Here is a 24,005-nt window from a genome sequence, read left to right on the forward strand (position 1 = left end):
TTGAAGACAGATATAATTGATCTCTAATTTTTGGTTTAAACGAAATCTTACCTTTAGTTTGTAACCCTGAGGGGTAGGTCGACAATGATAGAATCCTGATATCAATCAATCAAATGCCACGGTTTTGACTTTTCTCAAAATTCACCACTCTATCCATGGTGGTGTTTGAAATCAAGTAATTATTTGTAAAATCCCTCATATATGTAGATTCTCAGACTATGTAGTTTAATTTATACCTAGTCAAATATTACATGCTGGTAGACAAAGGAACTTTAAACAATAAGCAAATCTTCAGAAGACACCTGCAACTCCAGAGAAATGTGAGGTTTTTTGAGAGGTAGATTTCAAATATATTATTCTGATACTTGAAAATAACCTATAAATTGACAAATATTAGATGAATATTATCTAAATATTTCTAACTTCATTATAATTCTGCACTAAAATAATTGGGAATTTTGTCTTTTTTAATAGAAAATATTCAGTTAAAAATAGATTTACATTCTATGCCCTAGATATTTTTATTGATTTCCTTTCTGAAGTTTCTCATTTTTTGTCTATTTTATTATCTGAGTTAAAATTCTTGAGGCTTTGCCTCAATCTTTTATGTTTTAATGTAGAGATTTAAGTAATACTTTTTGAAATTATGATGACAGTAAGCCATGCTGAAATATTTATCAAACATATTTATAACCTCTTTATTAGGTGACTCTTTTATTTGATAACTAAAACTTGTTTTAGACAGAAAAGGATGGGATTAACTTTTCTTATGAAGAGAAATGAGAAGACTATACATATGTGTGTGTGTGTATATATATATACACGTGTGTGTGTGTGTGTGTATATATATATATATGTATAATTTACTGCTACTCTGTGAGTTCTTAAAGTTACCAAAGAATAGCAATGAAAATAATTGCAAGAAAATTGGAGAGAGAATTTCCATATTTTGAGATGATGAACTGAACATGTTTTCTTCTTAGCTGTTTATAAGGAGGAGTAAATTATTTTCATGTAGTTGAACATATGTTCCAAATTTTTTCAAACTGAATACAGGGAACATTTTTAAGAGGAGCTGAACATTTTGGAAAGTTTTGATGCTCATAGGGAAGTTTACAATATCCATTTATTTATTCATCATTTGTCAATATTTATTAACAACAACAACAAAATATTATTTTAATGGGACATACCATATTTTGTCTTGTAGGATACTCTTCTGTATATATGTGTAGCTTATAATTTCCTTGAGGTGGAGTCTGTGTCTTGTCCATACTTTTATTACATATGAGGCTGCATACATGGTAGGCACTCAATTTGATTTCTATTTCCATAGACTTTTGATATTGCTACTGAAGTACCATTTCAACAAGTTTTTAATATATGCCCTAAATAGTTATCAAAGATAGACTGTCAGTTACAATACAGATTTATTTAAATTGAAAAGAATTTTAAATGACATTTGTGTTCTAGTTTTCAGAATTCATCAGAGCCTTGCAAAAGAGAATGTTTCAGAATGTGTTCAACTCATGGTTGTATTCTGAGTGATGCACACTTGACAGGGATGGGGAGGGCTGATGTTAAATACTAAACCTATAAAATGTGAATGATTGGTGTAAGAATATAGGGAGAACACAATATATTTTCTTCAGCACCCAAGCTAAGTTAAAAGAAATTTGAATTCATATCCCACCTCTGATTTTATAAGTCTTGCAAAAGCATTTCTCAATTTGGCACCAATAGCAGCCTGATTGGAGTCTACAGTATTTGCCCAACCAGATCTAATGAATTGAAAATCAGAGTAAATGAGTGTTAAGATAGCAACATGTGAGCAGAGCAGTGTTACAGAAATCACACCAAGGAATGACAGAGTTGCTATACTAAAAAATACTTGGAAGTAATGATGTAGATTTATTCATGACAATGATGGAGGTTGGTTTTTATTTAGATTAATGGATAAAAAGCAGATTTAAAGAAGTAGTAAAATTTTAATTCAATGAAATCAAATGGCAAAAATCATTGAACTGGATCTTTTTGATAACAGATGTAATTTTAGGTTTTAAATAATACAATACATGCTATTCATGAATGAATAGTTTATTGACAGAAGATATAATTCTACAGGGTGCTAAAACATTACACAATTGTACAATCCAAATGAGTATTGATTAGAGAACAGCTTCAACCAAATTTATGCAGCTCTATAGGAATATAGAAAACACGAATTTTTCAAGAATGATTTGAAGACCAAGGATTATTTTAAAGGCTGTTGCACCAACTATTGCAACAGTGAATTTTCTATCTGTAATTCTGATGGCTCATTAGTTATTTCCAGATTTATCTTTATTTATTACCCAAAGAGATCTATTTAGTTATTTGCAGATTTATCTTTATTTATTACCCAAAGAGATTTATTCCCTTTACGCAGCAGGCTTAAAGGAGATAGTCAAATAAAAAATATACACGTGAAAGAAATGTGTGTATAAATAAATAGATCATGAAATAATTTAGAAAAATTGTTTATGCAGTGTTCTGGAACAGAGGTGTTGGGTCTTGCAGAAAGGAACAAAAGGTATAAAATCACCACTGCCACGGAGTTGACATGTGAGTGGCGATGGTAGTGAGACAGCAAACAGAAAATTGCACAGTGTATTTAAAGTGAAAAGTTATATGGAGAAAAACGAAGTAAGGGAGAAGGATGAGAGTAAGGAAGAGGCGAGAAGGAGGGATAGTGGTTGCTGTATTACACGGGATGGTCGGTGAAAGCCCCAGCTGAAAAATGACATTTGGGCAAAAACTTGAAGAGGTTGAGGGAGCCGTGTAGATATCTGGGGGAAGAGTGTTCTTGTTAGAGGAAACAAGAGCAAATGTCCTGAGGCAGGAGCTTATCCTACTTGAGGAAAAGGAAGGAGGTCAGGGTCCATTGGGACAGAGCAAGACAGGTGGGGGACGATAAAGGTAACAAAGCCACAGAGATAACGGGACTAGAGCAGATCATGTGGGGCCCAAGAGGCCATTTAATAACATTGGCTTCTACCATGAGTGAGATGGGGTGCCATTGGAGGATTTTGAGCAGTGGACTTAAATTTAGAAGTCATTCTTATTTTCAGTTTTAGTGCAGGAAATCTGAACTACATTTTGCATTTGGAAATATCCCTGTGATTTTTTTTTTTTTTTTAGTGCACAGGTTGTATGAATGTTCTTTATGTATGTAGTGAGATGAAATAATTATCTAAAACCAAATGTGACTATAGTTGATTCTGTCTTCTAAAGCAAGTGACATAGTTCCTATCTGTTGGGAAATAAATCTTTATATTGCTGTTCCATTTTCAGAGGGCACATAGGAAGAAAATTCTACTCATGGACTACTGAATTGGAACTTGTCAGACATTTTATTCAGAAACACTTTATCTTTTAAAAAACTGCAGGGAAGTACTCTCTTATTCTTTGCACTATATTTCAGCCATTAAGTGTTAAAAGGGGTTTACTAGTCTACCCTGGAAGCATTTGCTGTATTATTTCTATGAAAAAATGCAATCTGATTTCTAAATCATTGACTTACATGTGAACTTTAGGAACACAATTCATTAACAATCTGGAAATTGCCTATACAAACAGCTACAAACAGGTAGATAATGTTAATGATTGACCTCCAGTAGATCAAATAGTCTTAAATTTTTCAAACGGGATAGTCTTTCTCATGAACTGTGAAATGACTTTTGGGGTTTAGTATGCAGTGTTTGGATACACAACAAAGTTTTATTTGATATAGGATTGAGATTCAGACTGCTTCAGAGATTTCATCCTTAAACTTAAATCCAGTACCCAGGATAAAACTTGATTCACAGAAACTAAGAATAGAGAAAGCCCTCCTCCTCCTCCGTCTTATCTAAGCCATCTGTGAAGCAATTTCTGGTGCCTTTTCTGAGGTAGCACTGAGATGGAGGCCTAGACTCCTGGGCAGATGGGTTATGGCTTTTGGAATGAACATGTCAGCAGTAAAGAGAAGGGATGAAGACAACTACTAAGAGCAGATGCTCTTCAGTCAGTCAGAGCAGAGCTTGAATCCCATTTCTGCAACTGATTGGCTGCGAGACTGTGGTCGTGTTATTTAACTTCTTCTCTAGGCCTCAGTTTCTTCATCTTCAAGATTAGAGTTTTACCTACTTGACTTCAGTTGTAATGAGGATCAAACGAAGTAATATTTGTAATGCTTAGTATATAGAAATGCCTGCTGCCTAATAGGTGTGGTAAATTAATTGCAAAAATGACCATGATTCTACACCCTTTCCTGTATCCACATCCTTTGAAATATGACCTTGAAGTGTTTCCCATCAAGACGTAGAGTCTGTTTTTTATCCCTTGAATCTATGATGGCCTTTTGATTTGTCTTGACCTACAAATGTAATAGGGCAATTCCAAGCCTAGACCTTAAGGGTCATTGCACTTCTCCCCTATTCCTCTTGGACCCTTGTGACTGCCGTGAGAATAAGCTTGGTCTAGACTGCTGGAGGATGAGAGAGCACATGGGACTGATCTGAGCTGACTCATCTGAGGCCATCCTGCATCAACTGGACCACTGCTAACTTATCAATCCCAAGACCTGTCAGAAAAAAAGCTGGTTTGTGGTTAGTATTTAAAGTACAATTGATATATAATAATATTCACATGTTTAAAACATGCAATTTGATAAATTTTATATATGTAGTGATATGAAAACAATATATATACAACAATGCAACCATGACCACAATCAAGATAATGAATAGATCTATCACTCCCCAAACTTTCCTTGTGCCCCTTTGTTTCCCCATCTCCAGGCAATTGCTGATGGATTTCTGTCACTTTGGATCGATAAGTATTTTCTAGAATTATACGTAAATGGAATCCTGCAGCATGTACTCCTTTTTTTATTGTCTTGCCTCTTTCATTCAGCATAATTATTCTGAGTTTTATCCATATTGCTCTATGTATATTGCTGAGTAGTACTCTATTTATGGACATATCATAATTATTTATCCACTCACCTGTTGATAGATATTTGGGTCTTTTCCAATTTTTGACTACTGCAACTAAAGCTGCTATGGACATTTTTGTGCAAGTCTTTGTATGGACTATACTTTAATTTCTTTGGGGAAGTACCTAGGACTAAAATGGCTAGATCATTTGGTGGATGTGTGCTTAACTTTTTAAGAAACCGCCAAACTATTTTCCAATGTGGTTGTACCATTTTACATTCCTACCAGCAATGGTGTTGTTTTGTATCTTCACCAACACTTGATATAATTAGGCTTTTTAATTTTAGCCATTCCAAAAGGTGTATAGTGGTATTTTATTGTTGTTCTAATTTGCATTTCACTAATGACTAATGACGTTGAGCATCTTTTTATGTGCTTATTTACCATTTGTAGATCTTGATGAAGTGTCTATTCAAATATTTTGCTGATTTAAAAAATTTGATTGCTTATTTTCTTGTTTAGTTTAGAGTTCTTTACATACTTTGTGTATAAATTCTTTATCAGGTATATGATTTGTAAGAATTTATTCCCAGTCTGGGTCTTTTCTTTCATTCTCTTAACAGTGTCTTTTAAAGAGCAGAAGTTTTTAATTTTCATGAGGTCCAATTTATTAAATTTTTCTTTTGTAGATCGTGCTTTTGATGTCATATCTAAGAACTCTTTGTCTAATCCAAGGTCATGAAGATTTGCTTCTATATTTTCTTTTAGAAGTTGTCTAGTTTTCTGTTTTACATTTAGGTTTATGATCCGTTTAGAGTTAATTTTTATATATGGTGCAAGATATGGAACAAAGTTATTACTCCTCTTCTCTTTCTCTTGCTTCTTCTTTCTTCCCATGGACATCCAATTTTAGCACCATGTGTTGAAAAAACTATCCTTTATTCACTGAACTGTCCATGCACCTTTGTTGAAAATCAGTAGTTTATATACTTGTGACTCTTGTTTCTGGACTTTCTATTCTATTCTGTTGATCTATTTGCCTATCTTTACACCAGTACCATACTGTCTTGATCACTGTAGCTTTAGAGTAAATCTTGAAATCAGGTAATGTTAATTTGCCCACTTTGTTTTCTTTGTCAAAGTAATTTAATTTATTCAAGAACCTTTGTATTTCTATATGAATTTTAGAATAAATTTGTCATTTTCTACAAAAAAGACCTGCTGGGATTTTAACTGAGATTACATTGAACCTATAGATTAATATGGGGAGGATTGACATCTTATCAATAATGAGTCTTCTGACCCATGAACATGGCAAGTCTTTCCATTTATTTAGGCCTTCTTTAGTCTCTCTCCATAGTGTTTTGTAGTTTTCAGTGTATAGGTCTCACATAGCTAATATTTCACATTTTGCGTAACGTTATAAATTTCAATTTCTCATTGTCTGTTGCTAGTATATGGAAATAGAATTAATTTTTGTATATTGATCTGGTATCCTGCAAGCTTGCTAAACTCACTTATTTGTTCCTGTAGCATTTTGTATATTCCATCAGATTTTCTACATACAGAATCATGTCATCTGTCAATAAAGACAATTTTACTTTTTTCTTTCCAATCATGAATGCCTTTTATTTGTTTTTACTGTTTTACTTTACTGACTAGGATCCCCAGCATAATATTGAATACAAGTGTTAAAGTGGACACCTTGCCTTGTTACTGATTTTGGGGAGAAAGCATTCAGTCTTGCATCATTAAGTATGAGGATAGCTGCAGGTTTTTCATAGACACCTTTATTAGGTTGAGAAAGTTCCCTTCTATGTCTAGTTTGCTGAGAGTTTTTATCAAGGATGGTGCTATAAATGTGAAGACATAAATAGGTTAAAAGAAAAAGGGTGAAAAAAGACATAGCATTCTCTCACTAATGAAAAGAAAGCTGGGGTGGATGTATTAATATCGAAGTAGATTTCAAAGCAAAGAATGTTACCAAGGATAAAGAGAATTATGCCATAATAATCAAAGGATCAAGTCATCAAGAGAACAAAACAATTGTAAACATTTATAGACCTAATGACAGCACTTTAAAATATATGAAGCAGAAACTGATCAGGCTGCAAGGAGAAACAGACAAATCCACAATTAATAATCAGAGTTTGAATATGCTTTTATCAATAATTGAGAGAATAAGTACACAGAAGATCAGCAAGAAATAAGAGACTGGAGCAGTACTATTAGCAACAAAGAGTTTAAAAGTGAAGTAAGAAAAAAGATATTATTTACAAAAAGGTAGAATGGTAGTTGCTAGAAGCTAGGGGTGTGGGAAAAATGGGGAGTTATTGTTTAAGGGGTATAGAATTTCAGTTTTGCAAGATGAAAAAGTTCTGGAGATTTGTTGCACAACAACATAAATATACTTAACACTACTGAACCATACACTTAAAAATGGTTAAGATAGTAAATTTTATGTTGTGTGTATTTTGCCACAACTAAAGAAATTGGCATCTGCTAATTAGGATTATAAACAGTTTCTTCTAAAATGGGTAGTACATACTATATGATAAAAAAAGAGCTAGTGTTTACAATAACATCTAGAAATAAACATAAAATATATACAGGTCCTCTATGGGGAGAAGTATACAACTTTATTGAGAGACATTAAAAAAGACAAATAAAATATGGCACATATATTCATGAACTAAAGATTTAAATATTTTTAAAAGGTCAGTTATCTACAAAGAGATATATCAATTCAATGCAATTCAGATCAAAATCCCAAAAGATATTTTCTGAGGAATTTGATAAATTGATTCTAATATTTATATGTTAAGACAAGAGCCACGATAACCAAAACACTCTTTAATTTTTTATTTTTATCTTTTTTTTTTGTAAGGAAGATCAGCCCTGAGCTAACATCCATGCTAATCCTCCTTTTTTTGCTGAGGAAGACCAGCTCTGAGCTAACATCTATTGCCAATCCTCCTCCTTTTTTTCCCCAAAGCCCCAGTAGATAGTTGTATGTCATAGTTGCACATCCTTCTAGTTGCTGTATGTGGGATGCGGCCACAGCATGGCTGGAGAAGTGGTACATTGGTGCGTGCCCTGGATCCAAACCCGGGCCGCCAGTAGCGGAGCACGCGCACTTAACCGCTAAGCCACAGAGCCGGCCCCCAAAACACTCTTAAAGAAGAATAAGGTGGTAAACTTGCTCTAGGAGATCCTAAGAATTACTAAAGAGCTACAGCAATTAAGCCAGTGTGGTATTAGTGTAGAAAAGACAAATCAACCAAGGGAATTGAGTAAAGAGCTCATATATATTGTCACTTGACATATGACAAAGGACGCAGTGCGGAACCGTAGGGAAAGGACAATCTTTTAGTAAAAGGTACTGTGACAATTGAGTATTCATATGAAAAAAACGAAATTGGATTCTTAAAAACTTTTAGATGGGGTAAGATCTATTATGACAGACAAAACAAGAAAATCTTCTAGAAGACAATCATGTGTCACTTAACAACAGCAATGCGTTCTGAGAAATGCATCATTAGGCAATTTTGTCATTGTGAGAACATCATAGAGTATACTTACACAAACTTAGATGGTATGGCCTACTACACACTTAGGCTATATGGTACTAATCTTATGGGACCACCATCATATATGCAGTTTGTCACTGACCAAAATGTCATTATGTAGCACATGACTGTAGATGAGTATCTTCATGATCATAAAGTACAGAAAAGTTTCATTTAAGAGGACACAAACCCCATTAATTATAAAGCAGAATATTAAAAAAATTCTCTATATTAAAATTGTGAAGTTCTATACATCAAAAGATATCACAAAGTGAATGAAAAGATAAGCCACAGAATAGGAGAAGATATTTCCAACATATATGACCAACAAAGGACTCACATGCAGAATATATAAAGAACTCCTACTAATTAATGAGAACAAGATAGGAAAACAAATAAAATTGGAAGCAGAAACTTCAAAAAAATGAGAATAGAAATTTCAAAAAAAAAGAAATCCAAATGGCTAATGAACATGCAAAAAGGTGCTCAGACTTATTTGTAGTAGGGGAACACGATTAATGCCGCTGTGAGATATCATTACCACTTAACAGATTGGCTAAAATTAAAAAGTTTGACAATATAAAGTGTTGGTAAAGATGTGGAGCTATTGGCACTATCATACGCTGCTTGGTGGGAGTGTTAATATAACCACAGTAAAACCATTTGTCGTTATGAAGTAGAGTTGCAGATACGTATACCCTGTGAGCCAGCACTTCTGTTCCTGGGTGTATAGCCTAGAAAAAGGAGCAGATATGTACCCATATATGTACGAGATAGTTTATAGACACAGCAGTATTTTTTATAACCAAAATCTGGAAACCATCCATATGTTCAACAGCAGTGGAATGGATATATAAATTGTGGTACCTTTATAGAGCGGCATATTATACAGCAATGAAAATGAATGAAATACAGCTACATGCAATAACATAGATCAGTCTTACCAAGATAAAGATTAGCAATAGAAGAAAAATATGATATATACTTATGATTCTACTCATGTAAAATTGAGAAAATTTCACTAGATCTATAAAGAAAATTAAGAAAATTATTGCCAGAAAAATAAGGAATGTGGTTACCTCCAAGGGGAAAGGGGAGAGTTTGCTATTAGGAAGGGAAATATGGAGGCTTCTGCAATGCTAGCAATGTTCTGATTCTTGACCTGAGTAGTGGTTAATGGTTATTATCTGTTGAAGTATACATACATGCCTTCACTATTCTACGAGTATGTTAGGTTTTGCACATACAAAGAAAATTAAGACAAGAATACATCCCGATGAAGTCATTACCTCCCCTCTCAGGAATGCTGGGATGGCTTACAATCAGAAGATTCACTAACATAAATTATCATTAGATCTAAGGAGGAAAATCCTCTCACCACTCCATAGCTACTGAAAAGTAATTTGAGGAATTCAGCAGTCATTTGCAATAAAAAAATTTGGTACAAATAAAACCAGATGAATTCTTCTTTAACATATAATAATCACCCATTTCAGCCCCAAAGCCAGCATTTTGCTCAGAGGGAAAATTCTAGAGGTATTTCCACTGAGGTTAGAAACAGGACAATTGTGCCCATTATCACCGCTAATACAATATTGTACTAGGCTAAACAAAAGCCATTTTTAAAAGCTAAGTAATTAATAGTATAAAATCAGGGAAACAGGTGGCAAAACTATCAGTGTTTGCAGATGATGGGATTCTACATCTGGAAAACCCAACAAATCAACTGGAAAACTACCAGAAGCAAAAGAGAAATTTTAAAAAGTTGTGGGGGACAAAATGATTATTCAGAAATCAGTAATTTTCCTGTACACAAACGATTAGAAACAGAATAGAAATAGAACATAAAATGGACAAAAAATAGCATTTATGGTGATATCAAAAAAGACAACGTACGGGAATAATCTTAACAAGAAATGTTTGGATGAGTGAAAAAAATATAAAATACCCCTGAAAGATACCAAATAAGCCTCGATCGTAGGAAGACTCAATACTATCATAAAGATTTCAATGTTCCCTAAATTAAGTTTACAATTTATAAATTTAAAATGTGTTATAAAGTTAGTGGCATCCTACTAACAAATGCCAGTTTTTTACTTTCACTAGACAAGCTGATTATAAATTTATATGGAAAAATAAACCAACATGAACAATAAGGAAAACTTTGGATCAATGAAGGAAGACTAGCCTATAGTGTATTAGTCGGGATTCTCCAAAGTAACAAAACCAACAGGATACACACACACGCACACACACACACACACACGCACACATATCTAGTAACTGTTAGTGGAAAACTTAAACAGGGAACCCAAGACTTGACCTACTTTGCCCTACCTTCCTTACTGCCCCCTTCCAAAGGAAGATATTGGTTTTGAGCCAAAGGCAAGTAACTCAGTCAAATATTTGTAGATAATTCTTAAGGCTATAAACAAAAACAAGCCCTAGGCTTTTGTTAATTTAACTGAAAACTCCTTGTCAGTGGTGCTCTTTAGCAAAAAAGATCCAGATTACTTCTTGAGGGTTTTTAACACTTCTCTTGGTTTGAGTCTTATCCCAGAAACTGGGGAAAATTACACTAATAGAGATCCCACGCTCTCCAATTCAAAACATACAGCCTCATGTAACCAAAGAGAAGGAGGAGGAGGAGAAGGAGGCAGAGAAGGAGGAGGGGGGAGGGGAGAATGAGGAGGGAGGGGAGGAGGAAGAGGAGGAAAAACTGCCTAATAATGCCCCAGCCAGCACATCTGGCATTCCATTCCATGTACAAAGTCTCACTTATCTGTCACCTGAAACTCCAAACCTCAGAGTTACTACTGTTAAGACACCTAATTTCTTGTATATTTTTTTCAGAAATATCCCATGTATATATTTATATATAAAAAGCCACTCTTCTGAGCCTTTCATTTTTACTTAACAATGTATCTCGGAGCTTTTTCTTTTTTAATGGCTCCATGCATTGTGAGCAAATTGTGTCCTGGGGGCTGAAATCTAGCCTGTGCACCACTAGCATGGGGCTGTGAGAGCGGGCGAGAAGGGACACTTTGTCCAATTGTTTCACCCAAGTGGGGAAGTCGGGGTGTCTTTCTTTTTGCAATTGATCCACCACCAGAGGGTGCAATTTTCCTGACTCACACAGGGGCACTCTCAGCAGCAGCCCATTTGGGATGTTCCATAATATATTTAATGGGTCTCTCATTGCTTGACACCTTTTTTGGTTACAACTTGTGCCCCCCCAGATACAGCCAGTGCTGCAGTAAATAGCCTTGTGATATTTTTAATGCTGAGTGACAAAGATTAACATGTGGTGTCTCTGCCAACATGGCCTGAGTTATTCCCTGGCTTTAACAGGCTACAGTTTGGCCATATACCAATTCTTATTTAGCATTTCAGATTTCTTTCTAGCCTCTTAATCGGTTTTACAGGTCTAAGATCAATTCCCGAAGTTTCGGAGCTGCCCTTAACTTTGGCAGTGGCAGAGGAAACAGTGCCTGCACTGACACATGTCTCTCCATACGTCTCAAACAGAAAAATTAGTAGAAGAAGAGGGGAGCGGAAAAAGCATGGCAAGTGCAACAGGGATGCTTTGGAAAGGAAGCTGCATTTATTGGCAAGGTGATGAAGACAAGGAAAAAAGAAATGCTACCATCTGTATCTCCTTTCTGAAGTGAAGCTGGAAAGAACTCACAAACTCTACTGGACAGAACAGTCAAGGCAGTGAAATCCGTCTGTTCTCCCTGAAGGAAGCATCAAATGCTTGGGAAATTGCAGTTAAATTAAATGTCAAAGTACTTGCAACTGAATTGCCTGGCTGCTCTGCTTTGGCTGGAGTCATCCACATCTTCATCCATTCCTCGTGACTGCTGTTCCCCTTACATCAGAGGAAAGAGCACAGGACTCCCACAGGCAGAATCTTCTTGTTGACTTCAATGTGCATTGTCTGTGGCATTGTTGAACTTCTCTTTTTTTTTTTTTAAAAAAAAAACTGTGGAAAAATATAAATAACATAAAATTTACCATTTTAACCATTTTTGAGTGTACAGTTCAGTGGCATTAAGTACATTCACATTGTTATGCAACCATCATCACTATTCATCTCCAGAACTTGGTTCATTTTACAAAACTGAAACTCTGTACCCATTAAACAACTCTCCATTCTCTCATCCCACTAGCCCCTGGCAATCACCAGGGTCTCTATGAATTTGACTACTCTAGGTACCCCACTGGAGTAGAATCATACAATATTTGTCTCTTTGTGACTGCCTTGTTTATTTTACTTAGGATGATGTCCTCAAGGTTCATCCATGTTGTAGCATGTACCAGAATTTCCTTCATTTTTAGGGCTGAATAATATGTATGTATCACATTTTGTTTATCCATTCATCTGTCAATGGGTATTTGAGTTGTTTCCACCTTTCAGCTATTGTGAATAATGCTGTTGTAAATATTAGTGTACAAGTATCTGTTCGAGTCCCTGCTTTCAATTTTTTTGGTATATACCCAAAAGTAGAATTGCTGGATCGTATGGTGATTAAATGCTTAATTTGGGGGGAGAACTGTCATACTGTTTTCTATAGTGGCTGTGCCATTTTACATTTTCCCCAGCAATGCACATGGTTTCCAATTTCTCCACATCCTTGTGTGGTACATGTAACTTTTGACACCACTGACAAATGGCTCTTTCCCATTTCTTTGCTTTAATTGTGTGATACTTAGAGACCTAACCAACTGTTCTAGGGAACTGTCTAGAGTTGCCCCTCAAAGTCTCTATTCAGAAATAGACAATTTATATACAGTGCCTAAGAAAGGGACTAATAAATAAATATTCAAAATGTAATTTTCCTTCTCCACTTTTAATTCCTCTTTCCTTCCCTCTTTTTTGCTTCATCACCATCTCCCTTATAGTGAGCATCTGTACCCCATATGACAGTGGATATAAAATAGTTAAATTAAAACTCCTAGGCTCCTGCAAGAAATGGCATGGAATTCTTCTTTTGTGTCTAATGAAGACTTTTCAACCTGGATTCTACTTGGCAGTTACTCTTTGTCAAGAAGTAAGGGAGGAAACATCCCATTATCACAAGGCGAGGAACAAACATGCAACACCCAGAGGCAGATGGAGTAGCAGGTGACATATAGCTAGGAAGGAGAGAGAGAGAAGACTTCCCCTGGCTCATAAATAGAAGATGATGATTCCAGCTGGCATTTGGCAGGCTACATTGGGACAAAGCCATACTTAAGTGCCCCAGTGGACACACATTCTGTACCTAAGAGATGGAGACATTTCTGCAATAGTAATAAATTCCCTGACAATGGAAATCAGAGGGGGGCAAGAGCAGACTATGGCATGGAAGGAGGAGTAGCAGGAATTAAAGCAAAAACAATAACAATAATAGTGAAGGCAACCACCTATTGAACTCTAACTAGGTGCAAAGTACTTAATTATTATTTTGCAACATGTTATTAGGTACCACCTAATGATAATGATAATGTAAGTGCTTTTAATATATATAATCTTATTTAATCATCCCTTCGCCCCATTGTATCAACTAGATTCATCTGAATTATGCTACAGTAGTAAATAATCCCCAAGTCCCAGTGGTTTAGCATATCAAATATTTATTTCTTGCTTACATAAAGTCTGCTGGAGGTCCAGGATAACTCTGTGGGGTAGCCGTCCTCTGTTTCAGCTCAGAATTCCAGCCTGCTTCCATCATATCTCATTTCCATGTCAAGGCAGTCTACTACCACCTCCAAGGCCGGGGAAGAGAGAGAGGTGGAGGCTCAAACACTAGCCATTAAATGCTTCCTTCTGGAAGTGATATAGTTCAAGGATGCTCACACTTCACTGGCCAGAACAAGTCACACGGTCATGAATAAGTACAAGATGTTAGAACTGTGCAATCCTCTCAAGTGCCCAGAAGGAAAGGGAACCAGATCTTGGAGAATATATGTATTCCTTATGAATGATATAAGTAGCATTATTATCTCCATTTTACAGATGATGAAGCCAACACTCAGAGAGATTAAAAACACTCATCCAAGAGAGGCGGAGTCAAGATGGCGGCGTAAGCAGACTCTGAACTCACCTCCTCCCGTGGACACAGCCAATTTACAACTACTCGTGGAAAAATTACCCCTGAGACAGAACTGAAAACTGGATAAGAGGAACTCCTGCAACAACGGACAATCCTAACTGAGGTGGAAGAGGCAGAGACTCCCTTCTGGAGAGGAAAAACGCCGCCTTCACAAGCCGCCAGCGTCATGGCCGCCGGGAGCAACTCACAGGTACGCAGCCTCCCTGGAGGCGTGGGGCCCTGAGCCAGGGAGCGCCTCCGCTGTGGGCATTTTGTGGACCCAGCACAATCGAGACCAGTGGCATAATATCTGACTTTGCCTGCTACTAAAGCATTGGGGAGTACCCCCAGAAAACCCGGTTCACAAAGAAACTAAAACTGGCTCTTAAAGGGCCCGCACGCAAACTCACCCGTTTCAGAAAGCATCCTAAAATCACTAGAAAGAAAGGTGCACAGTGCTTTGGTGACAAGAGACTCACCTAATAGGCCCTGAGTGCATCTCGGTGAGGGGTGAGACCTCTCCAGGGACTGGGACATTGGCGGCGGCCATTGTTGTGGCCTGGTGTGGGCGTGCTGACACAGATGCCATTGGAGTTCTCCCTGAGGCCTGCTAGCCCAGGGTCTGCCCCACCCGCTAGAGCACCAATTTAATCCAGCTCAGCCAGGGCAGGCAGCCCACCCTAGAGACTGGCCCCACCCAACAACAAGCCCTCAGGCAACTTGTGGGCCTGCATAGATTGGTGACTGGATTCTCTGCAGCCTGGCAACTGAGCCGACTTGAGCGGGGCAGGGTGTGCACAAGGAGCGGGTGGAGAGTGTGGGGCGGTGGCGGAGTGTGTGGGGCTCCTGCCGTGGAGAGACTGGGTCCACTTGGGGAGGTCGGGGCGCTCACACGGGGCAGGACTGTGTTGACTGTGTGTGTGGACCTGGGGACAGCAGGGTTTCTCAGCTACAGAAGACTTGTGCTTCTCAAAGACCCACATAGGAGGTTTGCCCCACCTTCCAAAGTCTGAAACTTTGGTGCTCCTGTGCCTGAGGCCAGCCCCACCCAGCTGCAATCCTCAGAGAGCTGACAAGAGACCTAATAGGCTAGAGGCTTACAGCAATTGTAAGGCCCTGAGCCTAACAACCTGCCACACTGGGGGCCTACTCACTTAAAAGAAATACTGCAACACAAATGTGGTATTAGAACTTGCAGCCAACTGTGCTGGGGCTCCCCACACCTGATAAAGAGACTGAAGGGCCCACAACAACTACAAGCAGCTGAGCATTACAACAGCTGGCCAGGAGCATAACTCAGCCTCCCTGGGCACCTACAGAGAGAGCAAACAGGCCACAACAGAAGGACACACATAGCCCACATAGGGGTCACCCCTGGAACATTGAGAACTGAGGGAAGCACACTGGAAGCCTCCTAAGGCATCACTTACATAAGGTCACCTATCCAAGAGCAGGAGACGTAGCTGACCTACCTAATACGTAGACACAAGCACAGGGAAAGAGGCAAAATGAGGAGGCAAAATAATACATTCCAAGTAAGGGAACAGGACAAAACCCCAGAAAAGGAACTAAGTGAAACAGAAATGAGCAACCTACCCGACAGAGAGTTCAAACTAAGAGTGTTAAGGATGCTCACTGATCTGGGGAGAAGAATAGATGAACTCAGTGAGAATGTCAACAAAGAAATGGAAGATATAAAAAAGAACCAATCAGAAATGAAGAATACAATACTGGAAATGAAAACGTCATTAGAGGGACTCAAAAGCAGAGTAGAGGATACAGAAGAACGGATCTGCGAGCTGGACGAAAGACTAGAAGAAATTACCCAAGGTGAACAGGTAAAAGAGAAAAGAATTAAAAAGACTGAGGACAGTCTAAGGGACCTCTGGGACAACATCAAGCTCACTAACATCCATGTTATAGGTGTCCCGGAAGGAGAAGAGCGAGACAAGGGGGCAGAGAATCTATTTCAAGAAATAATAGATGAAAACTTCCCTAACCTAAGGAAGGAAACAGACATCCAGGTACAGGAAGCACAGAGAGCCCCAAACAAGATAAACCCAAAGAGGCCCACACCAAGACACATCATAATCAAAATGTCCAGAATTAAGGATAAAGAGAGAATCCTAAAAGCCGCAAGAGAATGTCAAGTTACATACAAAGGAAACCCCATAAGGCTATCAGCTGACTTCTCAGCAGAAACCTTACAGGCTAGAAGAGAATGGCATGATATATTTAAAGTGCTAAAAGGAAAAAACTTCCAGCCAAGAATACTCTACCCAGCAAGGTTATCATTCAAAATGGAAGGAGAGATCAAAATTTTCCCAGATAAGCAAAAATTAAAGGAGTTTGTCACCAAGAAACCAGTGCTACAAGAAATGTTAAAGGGGCTGATTTAAGGGGAAAAGAGAAGACCACAAATAGGAAAAATTATCTATTTCCATGATTAGAACGTAATGGATACAAATGCACAAAAAAGAGGTTAGATATGATATCAAAAACATAAAAGGAGGGAGGAGGGGAGTTAAAGAGTACAGCTTTCAGACAGAGGTCAAACTAAAGTGACCATCAATTCCATATAGAAGAAGAAAGGAACAGAGAAGGACTACTAAAACACTGAGGAAAAAAAAAAAAGTTAAAAAATGGCAGTAAGTACATACTTATCAATAGCTACTTTAAACGTCAATGGACTAAATGCTCCAATTAAAAGGCATAGGGTGGCTGCCTGGATAAAAAAACAAGACCCATATATATGCTGCATACAAGAGACACACTTCAGACCTAAAGACACTCACAAACTAAAAGTGAAGGGATGGAAAAGATACTCCACGCAAATGGCAATGAAAAGAAAACTGGGGTAGCAGTACTCATATCAGACAAAATAGACTTTAAAACAAAAACTGTAAAAAGAGACAAAGAAGGGCATTACATAATGCTCAAGGGAACAATCCAACAAGAGGATATAACACTTGTAAATATCTACACACCCAATGTAGGTGCACCTAAATATATAAAGCAATTATTAACAGACATAAAAACAGAAATAGACAGTAACACAATAATAGTAGGGGACTTTAACACTCCACTTACACCAACGGATAGATCATCCAAACAGAAGATCAATAAGGAAACATTAGCCTTAAACGACACAATAGAACAGATGGACCTAGTAGATATATACAGAGCATTCCATCCAAAAGCCGAAGAATACACGTTCTTTTCAAATGCACATGGAACATTCTCCAGGATTGATCACATATTAGGCCACAAAACAAGTCTCCATAAATTTAAGAAGATTGAAATAATACCAAGCATCTTTTCTGACCACAACGGTATGAAACTAGAAATCAACTATAGGAAGAAAATCAGAAAAGCCACAAATACGTGGAGATTAAACAAAATGCTACTGAACAATGACTGGGTTAACGACGAAATCAAAGAAGAAATCAAAAAATACCTGGAGACAAATGAAAATGAAAATACGACATGCCAGAATTTATGGGATACAGCAAAAGCGGTTCTAAGAGGGAAGTTTATAGCGATACAGGCCTATCTCAACAAACAAGAAAAATCTCAAATAAACAATCTAACAATGCACCTAAAGGAACTGGAAAAAGAAGAACAAACCAAGCCCAAAATCAGTAGAAGAAGGGAAATAATAAAAATCAGAGCAGAAATAAATGAAATAGAGACCATAAAAACAATAGAAAAAATTAATAAAACCAAGAGCTGGTTCTTTGAAAAGATCAACAAAATTGACAAATCCATAGCTAGACTCACCAAGAAAAAAAGAGAGAAGGCACAAATAAGTAAAATCAGAAATGAAAGAGGAGAGGTTACAACAGACACCTCGGAAATACAAAAGATTATAAGAGACTACTATGAAAAGCTATATGCCAACCAATTCGACAATCTGGAAGAAATGGATAAATTCTTAGAATCATACAACCTTCCAAAACTGGATCAAGAAGAAGTAGAGAATTTGAATAGACCAATCACCAGTAAGGAGATTGAAACAGTAATCACAAACCTCCCCAAAAATAAAAGTCCAGGACCAGATGGCTTCCCTGGTGAATTCTGCCAAACATTCAAAGAAGACTTAATACCTATCCTTCTCAAACTCTTCCAAAAAATTGAGGAGGGGGCGAAGCTCCCTAACTCATTCTATGAAGTTGACATTACCCTGATACCAAAACCAGACAAGGACAACACAAAAAAAGAAAATTACAGGCCAATATCACTGATGAACATCGATGCAAAAATCCTCAACAAAATACTAGCAAATCGCATACAACAATACGTTAAAAAGATTATACACCATGATCAAGTGGGATTTATTCCAGGGATGCAGGGATGGTTTAACATTCGCAAATCAATCAATGTAATACACCACATTAATAAAATGAAGAATAAAAATCACATGATCATCTCAATAGATGCAGAGAAAGCATTTGACAAGATACGGCATCCATTTATGATAAAAACTCTGAATAAAATGGGTATAGAAGGAAAGTATCTCAACATAATAAAGACCATATATGAGAAACCCACAGCTAATATCATCCTCAATGGTGAAAAACTGAAAGCCATCCCTCTAAGAACAAGAACCAGACAAGGATGCCAAGTGTCACCACTCCTATTTAACATAGTACTGGAAGTCCTAGCCAGAGCAATCAGGCAAGAGAAAGAAATAAAAGGGATCCAAATTGGAAAGGAAGAAGTGAAACTGTCACTATTTGCAGATGACATGATTTTATATATAGAAAACCCTACAGAATCCACCAGAAAACTTTTAGAAGTAATAAACGAATATGGTAAAGTTGCAGGATACAAAATCAACATACAAAAATCAGTTGCATTTCTGTACACTAACAACGAAGTAGCAGAAAGAGAAATTAAGAATACCATCCCATTTAAAATTGCAACAAAAAGAATAAAATACCTAGGAATAAACTTAACCAAAGAGGTGAAAGATCTGTACACCCCAAACTATAAAACATTTCTGAAAGAAATTGAAGAAGACACAAAGAAATGGAAAGATATTCCGTGCTCTTGGATTGGAAGAATTAACATAGTTAAGATGTCCATACTTCCTAAAGCCATCTATAGAGTCAATGCAATCCCTATCAAAGTTCCAACAACATTTTTCACAGAAATAGAACAAAGAATCCTAAAATTTATATGGAACAACAAAAGACTCCGAATAGCTAAAGGAATCCTGAGAAAAAAGAACAAAGCTGGAGGTATCACACTCCCTGATTTCAAAATATACTACAAAGCCATAGTAACCAAACCAGCATGGTACTGGCACAAAAACAGACACACAGATCAATGGAATAGACTCGAAAGCCCAGAAATAAACCCACACATCTATGGACAGCTAATCTTTGACAAAGGAGCCAAGAACATACAATGGGGTAAAGAAAGTCTCTTCAACAAATGGTGTTGGGAAAACTGGATAGCCATATGCAAAAAAATGAAAGTAGACCCTTACCTTACACCATACACAAAAATTAACTCCAAATGGATTAAAGACTTGAATGTAAGACCTGAAACTGTGAAACTTCTAGAAGAAAACATAGGGAGTACGCTCTTCGACATCGGTCTTAGCAACATCTTTTCAAACACCATGTCTGACCGGGCAAGAGAAACAATAGAAAAAATAAACAAATGGGACTACATCAAACTAAAAACTTCTGCAAAGCAAAGGAAACCATCAACAAAACGAAAAGACAACCTAACAATTGGGAGAAGATATTTGCAAACCATACTTCTGATAAGGGCTTAATCTCCAAAATATATAAAGAACTCATGCATCTCAACAACAAAAAAACTACCAACCCAGTTAAAAAATGGGCAAAAGACCTGAACAGACATTTCTCCAAAGAAGATATACAGATGACCAACAGACACATGAAAAGATGTTCAACATCACTAACTATCAGGGAAATGCAAATGAAAACTACAATGAGATATCACCTGACGCCCGTCAGAATGGCTATAATTAACAAGACAGGAAACAACATGTGTTGGAGAGGATGTGGAGAGAAGGGAACTCTCATACACTGCTGGTGGGAGTGCAAACTGGTGCAGCCACTATGGAAAACAGTATGGAGATTCCTCAAAAAATCAAGGATAGAACTGCCATATGATCCAGCTATTCCACTGTTGGGTATTTATCCAAAGAACTTTTTTTTTTTTTTCTTTTTTTAAAAAATTTTTTGTTTATTGCAGTAACATTGGTTTATAACATTGTAAAAATTTCAGGTGTACATCATTGTACTTCTATTTCTGCATAGATTACGTCACGTTCACCACCAAAATACTAATTACAACCCATCACCACACACATGTACCGAATTATCCCTTTCACCCTCCTCCCTCCCCCCTTCCCCTCTGGTAACCACCAATCCAATCTCTGTCCCTATGTGTTTGTTTATTGTTGTTATTATCTACTACTTAATGAAGGAAATCATGAGGTATTTGACCTTCTCCCTCTGACTTATTTCACTTTGCATTATACCCTCAATGTCCATCCATGATGTCACAAATGGCTGGATTTCATCGTTTCTTATGGCTGAGTAGTATTCCATTGTGTATATATACCACAACTTTTTTATCCATTCGTCCCTTGATGGGCACTTAGGTTGCTTCCAAGTCTTGGCTATTGTGAATAACGCTGCAATGAACACAGGGGTGCATGTACCTTTACAGATTGGTGTTTTCAAGTTCTTTGGATAAATACCCAGCAATGGGATGGCTGGATCATATGGTAGTTCTATCGTTGATTTTTTGAGGAATCTCCATACTGTTTTCCATAGTGGCTGCACCAGTTTGCACTCCCACCAGCAGTGTATGAGAGTTCCCTTCTCTCCACATCCTCTCCAACACATGTTGTTTCCTGTCTTGTTAATTATAGCCATTCTGACGGGCGTCAGGTGATATCTCATTGTAGTTTTCATTTGCATTTCCCTGATAGTTAGTGATGTTGAACATCTTTTCATGTGTCTGTTGGCCATCTGTATATCTTCTTTGGAGAAATGTCTGTTCAGGTCCTTTGCCCATTTTTTAATTGGGTTGGTAGTTTTTTTGTTGGTAAGATGCATGAGTTCTTTATATATTTTGGAGATTAAGCCCTTATCAGAAGTATGGTTTGCAAATATCTTCTCCCAATTGTTAGGTTGTCTTTTCGTTTTGTTGATGGTTTCCTTTGCTTTGCAGAAGTTTTTAGTTTGATGTAGTCCCATTTGTTTATTTTTTCTATTGTTTCTCTTGCCCGGTCAGACGTGGTGTTTGAGAAGATGTTGCTAAGACTGATGTTGAAGAGCGTACTGCCTATGTTTTCTTCTAGAAGTTTCACAGTTTCAGGTCTTACATTCAAGTCTTTAATCCATTTGGAGTTAATTTTTGTGTATGGTGTAAGGTAAGGGTTTACTTTCATTTTTTTGCATATGGCTATCCAGTTTTCCCAGCGCCATTTGTTGAAGAGACTTTCTTTTCCCCATTGTATGTTCTTAGCTCCTTTGTCAAAGATTAGCTGTCCATAGATGTGTGGGTTTATTTCTGGGCTTTTGATTCTATTCCATTGATCTGTGTGTCTGTTTTTGTGCCAGTACCATGCTGTTTTGGTTACTACAGCTTTGTAGTATATTTTGAAATCAGGGAGTGTGATGCCTCCAGCTTTGTTCTTTTTTCTCAGGATTCCTTTAGCTATTCGGGGTCTTTTGTTGTTCCATATAAATTTTAGGATTCTTTGTTCTATTTCTGTGAAAAATGTTGTTGGAACTTTGATAGGGATTGCATTGACTCTATAGATGGCTTTAAGAAGTATGGACATCTTAACTATGTTAATTCTTCCAATCCAAGAGCACGGAATATCTTTCCATTTCTTTGTGTCTTCTTCAATTTCTTTCAGAAATGTTTTATAGTTTGGGGTGTACAGATCTTTCACCTCTTTGGTTAAGTTTATTCCTAGGTATTTTATTCTTTTTGTTGCAATTTTAAATGGGATGGTATTCTTAATTTCTCTTTCTGCTACTTCGTTGTTAGTGTACAGAAATGCAACTGATTTTTGTATGTTGATTTTGTATCCTGCAACTTTACCATATTCGTTTATTACTTCTAAAAGTTTTCTGGTGAATTCTTTGTAAAGGTACGTGCACCCCTGTGTTCATTGCAGCGTTATTCACAATAGCCAAGACTTGGAAGCAACCTAAGTGCCCATCAAGGGACGAATGGATAAAAAGTTGTGGTATATATACACAATGGAATACTACTCAGCCATAAGAAACGATGAAATCCAGCCATTTGTGACATCATGGATGGACATTGAGGGTATAATGCAAAGTGAAATAAGTCAGAGGGAGAAGGTCAAATACCTCATGATTTCCTTCATTAAGTAGTAGATAATAACAACAATAAACAAACACATAGGGACAGAGATTGGATTGGTGGTTACCAGAGGGGAAGGGGGGAGGGAGGAGGGTGAAAGGGATAATTCGGTACATGTGTGTGGTGATGGGTTGTAATTAGTATTTTGGTGGTGAATGTGATGTAATCTATGCAGAAATAGAAGTACAATGATGTACACCTGAAATTTTTACAATGTCATAAACCAATGTTACTGCAATAAACAAAAAATTAAAAAAAAAATAATAAAGTATCTTTAAAAATTGAAAAAAAAAAACAAAAAAACACTCATCCAAGGCCACTCTCCTATAGGGCTGCATCATGACTTTCACGGACCCTAGGCACTTTTGCTTTTGTGGGGCTCTTTCCTCCATAAAAAAAATATTTAAAAACATACTTTATGAATTCATTGGTAGAAATATGAAAATAATCCATGCTGGACTCATTATTATGATATTAATTTTTCCCCGATTTTAAAAGAAATTAAAATTAGAACATTTTCGTAGACTCCTAAAAGTATTGTGAGCTCTAGGCACTGAACCTATTGTGCTTAGTGGATAAATCAGCCCTGCTCAGAGAATTGGGATTAGAAGAAGGTCTGTCTGACTCCAAAGCCTGTGCTTTTCACCACAGCACTAAGTGCTTATCTAAACCAAAGAAACCGAATTGGAGCCAAAACAGAATCAGTTCTCTTAATCATAGTCAGTCGAGTATTTTCAACAATTTCTAAAAGTGGGAATCAGCACTTAATATCAGAATCTGCTGTATCACCTTTGAAAATTAGAATATTTGGGAGGGGTGATGAAAGAGAGATTATGTTTAATTACGTTGAACTGAAAGGTAAACCATGTGTAGTTCTCTTTACAGAAGATGACTATCTCATCCACATCTAATCCTAAGGTCCTAGCTGATGAGAAATCAATATCCCATACAGCGTATCACCTTGGGTAAACTCAGTTCAGCATGAACCTGTACATATTTTCATGAAGGAT

At 37.0% G+C, this 24,005-nt stretch overlaps 1 long non-coding RNA gene across 1 annotated transcript in view; it reads left to right on the top strand.

The window, feature by feature from the left end:
* LOC147917061 (uncharacterized) overlaps positions 1 to 24,005 on the top strand; it is a 75,066-nt gene that overhangs the window by 46,090 nt on the left and 4,971 nt on the right. The window contains exon 2 of the long non-coding RNA XR_015552362.1: positions 14,529 to 14,815. This is a non-coding gene — a long non-coding RNA (uncharacterized LOC147917061). The remainder of the gene's footprint in view (positions 1 to 14,528; positions 14,816 to 24,005) is intronic.

Source organism: Ceratotherium simum, chromosome 5, assembly GCF_057802395.1.
Source record: "Ceratotherium simum simum isolate JZ-2026a chromosome 5, ASM5780239v1, whole genome shotgun sequence".
In the NCBI taxonomy this organism is placed as follows: Eukaryota; Metazoa; Chordata; class Mammalia; order Perissodactyla; family Rhinocerotidae; genus Ceratotherium; species Ceratotherium simum.